Source organism: Narcine bancroftii, chromosome 7 (assembly GCF_036971445.1).
Source record: "Narcine bancroftii isolate sNarBan1 chromosome 7, sNarBan1.hap1, whole genome shotgun sequence".
Classification (NCBI taxonomy): domain Eukaryota; kingdom Metazoa; phylum Chordata; class Chondrichthyes; order Torpediniformes; family Narcinidae; genus Narcine; species Narcine bancroftii.
The window spans coordinates 146,348,752-146,359,471 of NC_091475.1; the positions used below are offsets into that span (position 1 = coordinate 146,348,752).

At 38.5% G+C, this 10,720-nt stretch overlaps 1 non-coding gene across 1 annotated transcript; it reads left to right on the plus strand.

Annotated features, from left to right (window-relative positions):
* Positions 1–5,554: 5,554 nt before the first annotated feature.
* On the plus strand, positions 5,555–5,713 carry LOC138740178 (U1 spliceosomal RNA). The gene has a single exon (XR_011342724.1). It is a non-coding gene; the product is annotated as a U1 spliceosomal RNA (small nuclear RNA).
* Positions 5,714–10,720: the final 5,007 nt, after the last annotated feature.

Genomic DNA, 10,720 nt, shown 5'->3' on the forward strand with positions numbered 1-10,720 from the left:
ATAGTAAAATATCCCAAGATGGACAAATAGGTTTCCTCTCCACTTAACTTTGATAGATCTCCTGCACAACAAAATACATTAAAATAATTTATCATTGATTTTAATGGATGTGTATAGTATTGTGCCCGTTATATCATTGATACTCAGATATCAGATTTATTGTCAGAGTACATGTATAATATCACATACAACCCTGAGATTCATTTTCCTGTGGGCAAGGCAGAATTACCATTTATTGTTTAGTGCAAAAAAAAACTATATCCAATGTACACATGTAAACAAATAAAGAAATGTAAACAAACTGTGCAACACAGTGATAAAAATATCAATGAAGTGCAAAAGTAAGGGCTCTTAAATGAGTCCCTGATTGAGTTTGTTTTTCAGGAGTCTGATAGGGGAGGGGTAGCATCTGATCCTGAACTTGGTGGTGTGAATCTTGCAGCATGTATACCCCTTTCCTGATGGTAGCAACAAGAACAGAGCATGTGCTGGGTGGTGTGGATCCTTGATGATTGTTGCTGCTCTCCAAAGGCAGCATTCACTGTAGAGGAGGGTTTTGACTGTGATGTCCTGAGCTGTGTCCACTAACTTTTGCAGTACTTTATGCTCAGGGGTATTGGTGCTCCCATTCCAGACTGTAATAAAGCCAGTCAAAACATTTTTCATCTCACATCTGGAGAAATTTCAGAATGTTTCTGCTGTCATACCAAACCTCTGCAAACTCCTGAGGAAGTAGAGGAACTGATGTGCTTTCTTCATGATGCCAATAGTGTGTTGGGTCCAGAAAAGATCCTCCAAGATAGTTACACCCAGAAACTTAAATGTGCTCATCCTTTCCACATCTGATTCTGCAATGTTCACTGGATTGTATACCTCTGGCTTTCGCTTCCTTGACAACAATCAGCTCCTTGATTTTTGTGACATTGTATGCAAAGTTCTTGTTGGTGCACCATTCATCCAAGTTGTCACTCTCCCTCTTATATACTAACTCATTACCCCTTTTTATACAACTCATTACTGTAGTATTATCAGCAGATGGTTTTATAGTTGTACCGAGCTACACAGTCAGAGGTATAAAATGAGTAGATTAGGGAGTTAAGAACACAGCGCTGTGGTACTGATGGACATTGTAGAAGAGATGTTCTTACCAACCCTCACTGATTGTGGTCTTGAGAATCAAGGATTCAATTATACAGTGATGCGTTGAGTCCTAGGTCATAGACTTTGAAGGGATAACGGTGTTAAATGCTGAATTGTTGTCAATAAAGAGCATCCTGATGTCTGCATGTTTGCTGTCCAGGTGTTCCAGGGTTTTGTGTAGAGCTAGTGAGATGGCATTCTCTGTAGACCTGTTGCCAAGATAGGTGAATTAGAACAGATCCATGTCACTACTCTGACAAGAACTGATATGCTTCAACACCAGCCTTTCAAAGCACTTCATCACTATTTAATGATCAGCCACTGGTCAGTTGTCATTAAGGCAGGTTACCACACTTTTCTTGCGCACAAGTTTAAAACAGGTGAGCATCACACCCTGCTGGAGTGAGATGCTGAAGATATCCATGAGTACCTTTCTAAGATGGTCAGGACAGATTTTTAATACTTTGCCTGGTAATATGTGTTAATAAACAATCCGCTGGAAGAAATCTTGCAATGAGCAGGAGCAGTGAGAGGAAATTGTGGCTGTGACAGGATAGTCGCTGTTTTGGATCAAGGCTGATCATGGAATGGGGAGATAGGGTGCCTGCAGGACAATTGATAAACCAGGAGAGGGTACAGAATGATGAACAAATAGGATGGGTGAAAATGGAAATAGGAGATAAGGGAAGGTGTGAGGTGGAAACAAAGTGAGGGTGTGTGTGCGTGCGTGCGTGCGTGCGTGCGTGTGTGTGCGACAAAACCAAAACGATTACAGTTCAGGTATAATTCTGAAGAGATGATTTTAAAGTTCTGTCAGTTTTTTTGGAAACTCAGATTCTTTAAATTGTTGCTCGAAGCAATTCTGGAGTAGGTGTGAGGCATTAGACTTCTCAAAACTCACAAATTTCTTGTGAGGTAGTTTTGAGGGAATTGTTTCTTCCTACAAATGAGTTCCCCTCTTTCATGGAGGTTTCAGTACTTGTTTTTCTTCCACGATGATGTTTCAGATGCAAGATTTTTTTTGTGTTCTTAATCAAAAGTGACAACTTCAATGGAGACTATCTTCTCTCTTTTAAAGAGACAGTTGGAAGTGGATAAATTCTTCAAAACCACATTTTCGGTGTTCCTCCTTTTCATAAGGAGAACACAGTCAGCCTTTTGTTACTGCATTTCAATCCTGAGTGACTTACTGGATGGTCAAACACCTTCTTCAAACCTGTGTTAATACAGGATGGTAAGGCACCTTCTACTTCAGTTTGAAATTTGTTCCTTAATATTCAAAAATGATATCTGTCTTGAAGTGTCTTTATCATATGACTTGACATCTTTCCTGTCTTTTGTAGTTTTTTTTTCAAAGTTACTTCATATCTATATACTAAAAAGCGCATTACTTCATCTCTTCGAAAAGTTTGTTGACCAAGCAAAAGCCTGATTTTTTGTTTGAATAGATGCCATCTGAGTCTCCATTCTAATTATATAGGTAAACAAGCAAAAACCTTTTAATTAGATGTTCTCCTTGAGCAACCCCATTGTCCTAGATCTTCCAGTGAACAAACACATCTAGTTTTATTGGGGTTGCTTACAACATTTTGCAACTTTGAAAATGGCTCCTCTCTGAGTGCAATTGTATTTCTGTGTGGGACCCTGTCCAAACCCACAAAATAACTTTACTTAAAATATATATATTTTATAACTAAATATCAATAATAACAATAAATATGTCACAGTGTACATAATGACACTACTTCCAGAGTTGCTGCAATAACAGTTCTCTCAATGGTGTGGACTTGGGGACCAGAGACACAGCACTCCTCTGCAGGGCCCAACTGCCCAATCCTAATCAACAAAAAAGAGATTTTAAAAAAAATATATATATTTTTTTTTAAATTTAGACACACAGCACTGTCACATTGTAGACTTGATCGAAAGTAGCATGTTCCCTTGTAGGTTCAGTAATATGCTGTTCAAGAAAGCCATCAAGTATGTATTCTATGGAGTCCTCCTCAAGGATGTTTTGACCAACCTGATTCACCCAATCTACATGCATTTTAAAGTCCCCCATGATAACTGCTATTCCATCCTTACATGTCTCCAATATTTTTTGGTTTATTGCCTGTGCCACTATAATGTTATTATTGGATGGACTATAGACAACTTCCACCAGTGATTTTTTTTCCTCTTTACTGTTCCTAATCTTTGCCCAAATGGACTTAACATTTTGCTCCTTAGATCTCTCACTATTATTCTGATCCCATCCTTAACTAAGAGTGCTACATTACCTCCCTTACCTTTCTGTCTGTCCTTCTTGATTACCTGATATCCCTGGATATTTAATTCCCAATCCTCTCTACCCTGCAACCATCTTTCAGAAATGGCCATTAAACCATACCCCTTTGTACTGATTTGTGCCAACAAGTTCACTGACCTTGTTTCAAATACTGTGAGAATTCAGATAAAGTACCCTTATACCCATTGTGCTTTTAAAATCTAGTCATCTTTGCCTCTTTTGCCTCTTGACTTTTATCCCTTCTCCTCTTACTTTTCTTTTTTAACCTTTGCTTTTACTTTAGCTACACTCTTCTCTTTTACTTTATACATCTCTCTCCAGTCTTTTGAACCCAACCCACACTATTTAGTTTAAAGCCTAAATATGCAATTCGCCAGGATCCAGGTCCCACCATGATTTAGATGGAGCCTATTCCTTTTGAACAGTTCCTTCCTTCCCTAATACTGTTGTCAATTTTCCATTAATTGGAATCCATTCCTCCCACACCAATCCTTGAGCCATGCATTTAACTCTCTAATTTTCTGGACCCTGTACCAATTTGCACATGGCTCAGATAGTAATTCAGAGATTACCACCAATTTTGTTCTGCTTTTGAATTTGGTTTTGATCTCTTCAAATTCCTTTAGTAGAACCTCTTTCCTGGTTTTACCTACATCATCAGTACTACTTGGACCACAACATTTGGATCTTTCCCCTCCCACTGCAAATTCCTCTGCAGGTCAGATAAGATGTCCAAAACCTGGGCACCAGGCAGATAACACAGCCTTTGGGATGCTCTACCCTTGTAACAGAGAACTTTGCCTGCTCCCCTAACTGTACTAGCCCCGATTACCATGGCATTTGTCTTCTCTCCTCCACTTTTCAATGGGTTTTTGAACCATGGTGTATCATCCTTCATACAGCCCCTATTCATTCACACAGGGGGCAAGAATCTTGTACGTGAGATAAAATCAAATGGCTGAAGCTCCTCCAGATCTCTCTCTTGGATTTGGATACCTCTACCTGCCTCATTCGTAGTCACACCCTCTTGTCCATTACCATAGGCTGAATTTGAGGCAGCTGTTCTAATGGGTGTGACTGCCTACTGAAACAATGTGGCCTGGTACCTCTCCCCTTCCCTGTTGTGTGGTGGTGTTTGAAGCTCAGATTCCAGGTCATCAATTTGAAGCCTGAATTTTTCGAGCAACCAACACTTGCTCCAGATACAGTCATCAGGAACCACAACATGGTCCTTCTGCTCCCACATCAGGCAGCTCCAACACATCACCCAATCCTTCATGCCTACTTTAATTATTTATCTCTAATTTGACTTATATTTAACCTCTACAAAACCTGTACCTGCTCCTCAGCTGGGCCTTGTCACCTAAGCCACTCGAGACAAAGCCTCAATGTACCTCTCCTTTACACCAACCAACACACTGGCCACTCCTCTGTGCTACCTCTCTTTTTATTTGATAGAGCTGATTAACTAATGGAGAAATTTAGAAGACAACCTACTATTCCTGGTTCCTTTTAGAGCCTTCTGAGCTCAAGTTGCCTTTTAACAATCCTGCAAACAAAGTTCAGCTCCCTACCCCCATAAGTGGTTGAGCCTTGCCTCTGTTGCAATCACCTTACATTTTAAATGTCCTGCAAACACAAATGAGCTCCAAAAACTCACCAGTCACTGAGTCCTTAACTCATAAGATACATTTTCTTAAACAGGCAACATCCTAATAAATCTGCTCTGCACTCTCTATATGACTTCTACATTCTTCCTATAATGAGGTAACCAGAACTGAGCACAATATTCTAAGTGTGATCTCACCAGAGATTTATAGAGCTGCAACACTAACTCATGAGTCCAGAACTTAATCCCCCAGTATTCCATAAGGCTTCTTAACTGTTATATAGTCAGAATGATGTGAACTATTTTGTAACCGTGTAAGAATACACCAATATCACCATGGTAACTGCACTGCCCCACTGTAGAGCATATGTATATGTATATGTGAGTGTGTGAACCTTTTCCTGAGATGGTGGAAGGTATCAGTAAGTAAATTCTCTTTTGTTATATGAATCTTGCATCTCTAAGTTATTTAAGAAGCCTTCCAAGTAACACAGAGACATAATATTAACTATCATATTAACCTTACCTGTCAGGGGAGAATCAGTGGTCATAATGGCTGATGTCCCAGGTCGAAGCTATCCATTGTGGTTGGGTGTGCTGATGCCTGCAATGTCTCTAAATGCGGGATATTCGACAGAAGAATTTATGGTAGTGGTGTACTGCATCTCATTTTCTTTTGGGTGGTATAGTTGGAGTAGTGGTTAGCGCAATACTATTACAGCACTAGTGATCGGGACTGAGGTTTGAATTTTGCGCTGTCTGTCAGGAGTTTGTATGTTCTCCCCATGTCTACGTGGGTTTCCTCCATGTGCTCCGATTTCCTCCATCAGTCAAAATGGGGTTGTAGGTCGATTTGGTGTCATTGGGCAGCACATGATGATAGGCCAAAATGGACTGTTTCCATGCTATATGTCAAAATGTGAAATTTGAACCTATGTGATAATATTGAGAGATCAATGGATTTGGACCCCAGGTCCCTCTGTTCTTCCAAATTGTTAAGTACTGTACCATTAATCATGTTCTCTGCCTTCAGGTTTGACCTTCCAAAATACATCACCTCTCACTTGCCTGGATTGAACTGTATTGGACAGTGCTGGAAAAGTTCTTCAAATGGAAATTGGCAAAGATGGAGAGGGCCAGGAACCACCTCACCACGGGTAATCTCTGGTTTCTCCTGAGAAGGTGTGGCCAGCACTTGCCTAAATGAGAGTATGCCACTCATGCATCTGTGGGGATGTTTGCTTCACCCTCTTAGAAATATAATCCACAGCAGTGGAGGAAACGCCAGATATTTTCACATGGAAAAATGCCGAAATAGGTAAACCAAAGTAAAATCAAAGCATCCTGGAATACCCTCAGCAGACCAAACAGCATCTATGAAGAAGAAAATAGTGTTTATGTTGCAAGTCAATAACAATGCATCAAAACCAATCAAAAATTGGATCAGTTTTTGAAGCAGAATATATACATGCCATATTTTCATGGTTAAGCTATACTTTCTAACAGTATTTTCACAGTAATTTATTTCACTTTTTTTGTTTGAGATCAACTTTTAAGTTTCCATTTATTATTTTGTATACAAGACACAGAAAATCCATTTTCCTTTGATTTCTTTGTGTAGCCACATTAAGTGGCATCACTAGTGCAGCAACATCTATCAAAACAATAAAGGGAAGTGAAAAGGAGTTCATTTAGATACAAATCCCTGTCCAATCCAGCAGTGAACTTTACCCCAGGACATCAAAGTCACACCTCCTCTCTTTCTGGTTTCAAACCCCCCCACAGTGATTAAGATGATGTAAGCCCCCAAGGCCCTTCATGAACCCTGTTTTTCATCAGCACCCTCATGCACTCTGGACTCAATATCTGGTGACCAGGAGCCAGCAGATTGGTATACCAACCCCAGAGCTTGAAGCCTGCTCCACTCCTATGATTTTCTACTCAGTAGTGTGACTCCAAGACTTTTCATTCTTGGTATGAGGAAGGAAATACCTGCTCTGGTGTTTCCTCAAAGCCAACAAACCTTGAACCTTGGACTCCCAAGCACGGGGTCTGCCTTCTTGAATCAGACCTCCAAGGATCTTTGATCTCAAGAGTTTTCCACCAGCCCTGTTTCTGTCTTTCTGATCAGAATCCATAACATGAGATTAAATTTGAGAAAACACAGCAGCAACTGTTTAATTTGTTGAAGTTGATTCAAGTCAAGTCTATTGTCATCTGATTGTACAAGTTTAACCCGACAAAACAGCACTCTCCAGTCCTCTGTGCAAACCAAGCAACCAGACATAACACACATACAAACAAAATATACATATGCAGGCCAAGCAATTCATCTGTACAAATAAATAAATATTGTTTAGTAAATATGGGAGTCTTGAACATTTAATGTGAACAATTCCTTTGGTCATTCAGCACTCTCACTGCCTGTGGGAAGAAGCTGTTCCTCCACCTGGTGGTGCTGGTTCTGATACTCCTGTTTCTCTTTCCCGATGGGAACAGCTGAGAGATGCTGTGTGCAGAGTGGAAGGGATCCTCAATGATTTTGCACGCCCTATTTAGGCAATGAAGTTGATAGATCCCATCAATGAGTGGGAGGGAGACTCCTATGATCCTTTCTGCCACTCTTATGGTCCTGTGGATTGACCTCTGATCTATTTCTCTGCATCAACTATGATGCAGCTGGCAAGGACACTCTCAAAAGAGTTCCTATCCAAGGTTGACATAATGGTGGACAGTAGCCTTGCTCATTTCAGTCTTCTCAGGAAGTACAGTCATTGTTTTCCCCTTCCTGACAAGTGAGGAGATGTTGAGTGTCTATGATTGGTCACTCCTGGCCATTCCTCATCCTCTTGTAGTCCACGATCATCTTGTCCACCTTGAGACTCAGGTTGTTTTTCTCACACCACTTCACATGATTTTCCACCTCTTCTCTGTAGTGCAACTCATTGTGGTTGATGCTGGATCTGGCGAGGCAGTTGCATGAAAAGGACCAGACTGAGCAGACAGCCTTGAGGTGCGGCAATGCTCAGCATGACAGTCTCGATGTCTACCACTGACCCAGATGGATTGTGGTAATTCCATTTGGAAGTTTAGGATCCTGTTGCAGAGAGAGAGAGATTTAACCAAGGGTTTAGATAGCACACACTGAGGAATGTGGAAGGTGGAAAAATAAAAAGTGGCTTGAATAGTCCATAGATTTCTTTTAGGTGGTCCTCAACAAGGTAGCAGAAATAAAAATGACTGATGTAATACATTAATAATATGTAAAACATGCTTGTAAATTTGAGGAAAGAAACATTGTTTAAAAATTTATATAAGCTTATTCCATCAAAACAAACAAAGTTATGCTGGTGTTCTGGGAAGGGGTTCAAGATAGCTCACATCCCACTCCCCACTGGTGGCTCATGAACCTATTATAGGTGGTCCACAGTAAGGGAAAAGTTAAGGTGCTCTGTGAGTGAAAATAAAATGTGAAGAACCCTTGGGCTAGAACATAGCAATCTGATATTTTATTATTAGGTGTTTGCTGGACTAAGAACTTTAGAGAGCAACTGTCTCCAATTTCATGCAAATTATTTTAATTGTGAAACAACTGATAGAGATGTGGAGGAGAGATTCTTACCAATCCTTACAGATTGTGATCTGGAGTTGAGGAAATCCATGATCCAATTACACAGTGGGGAATAAGCTCCCAGGTCTTGGAGTTTGCTGATCTATTTTGAGGGGATAATGATGTTAAATACCTAACTGTAGTCGATAAAGATCATCCTGATGTAGGCGTCTTTGGTGTTCAGGTATTCCATGGCTTTGTGTAGTGCCAGTGAGATGGCATCCACCTTAGACTTGTTGCTATGATAGGTGAATTGGAACAGATCAATGTCACTTCTCAGACAGGAGCTGATATGCTTCAACACCAGCCTTTCAAAACACTTTATCACTGTTGACGTGAATGCCACCGGTCGATAGTCATTTAGGCAGTTTACCATACTCTTCTTGGGCACAGGATTGATTGATGCCTGTCTGAAACATATGGGTACCAAGCCCTGCCAGAGTGACATGCTGAATGTATCTGTGAATATCTTGGTCTGCACAGATTTTTAATACTGATGAATATTGAAATTATATTCAATATTCAATAGTTTAAAATTTAAGCAAGATATCATGTTTTTATGAGTAAATTGTAATGAAGAGTTCATCGATAAAATTTGGGTCAAGAAGAATAGGTAATATTAAAAGCTTAGAGCAAATAAAATGTCAAATTATTTAGTATCTGAAATAATGTCTATTTGATAGATTAAACATCATCCCCAATTGTTAAAAAGGTATAAAATATTGTTGTATAAAAAGATCTTTAAATCTATTAATACCTAAAAAGTTGCATTCTTGAAAACCGGTATCTAAAATAGCTGGTTGAAATAAATAATTAGATATTATAGGACTTGTAACTATAAATCCCAGAAGTCTGAACATTTTTTCTGAATTGATTCCAGATATTCAGTCTATGTGTCATTATTAATTTATTTGTCAATTTTTGAATAGAGATAGGTAAAGATTACCCAAATACCGCCCATAGGGAGGTATTTCTAAAGGATTTCAACTCCTTCTCAATCCAATTAGGATACTCATCTGTCTTTTCACATTGCAACAAAATTAACATATTTCTTATGTTTATAGCCCCCCCAAAAAAACAGAAATTGGGTAGAGCTAATCACATTTATTTCTAATATTCTGAATTTACTTTTGATTTAATCTAGGTTTCTTGTTTTACTATATATATGACATAATAATTGATTCAAAATTGTCAAAATAGACAGGAATAAATATCGGAAATGATTGAAAGAGGTTTAAAATTTTTGGTAGAATATTAATTTTATTTAAATTAGTATGACCAATCATAGTCAATAACGAGTGGTGACCATCCTGTAAGAATTAATTTAGTTTGGTTGACCAAAAGTGCAAAGTTTTATTTAAAAATATATTTTTTTAATTCTTACTTATGATTATGCCTAAGTATTTAAATTGTTCATTTACTATTTTGAATGGATATTTACAATAAAGCTCTGGTGAACCCTTCAGTGGTAGTAATTTGGTCTTATGAAGATTGATCTTATAATCAGCAAATCTGCTAAAATGAGAAAGTAATGATAGTATATTGAATATGGATAACTCAAGGTTGGAAATGAACAATAAAATGTCATCTGCATAAAGAGAGAACATATGTTCAATACTTCCTCTAGACTGTTGAATATGAGAGCAATTTCTTTAAGTGGAATTAAAACTGAATGGGAGAATGATCTGAATATTTCTTTCTCAGGAGATGAATGGACTTTAATTTTGGGCATTAGGCATAGTCTTATTCAATTCAAATTACTACATTTCTCCACTCAAACTTGCTCAAATTTATTCCAATATTAGTTCACTTTGTGACAAATATAAAATATTTGATGACTCATTGTTACATATGTTGTGGACTGACATCTTTAGAACTTTTTTACCCATAATACCACTTTAGATCCATGTCCGATAATTGCACTATTGGATTTTACTAAAGATATAAATATATTTTATCTTCTAACTAAAGGCAGGTTAGAACATTCTCCTCTTTAATAGAAAGAGGAGCACTTCTGTTAAAATGGAAAGATGGGTTCCCACCTAAACAAATCTGGAGAAAATTAGACATAATG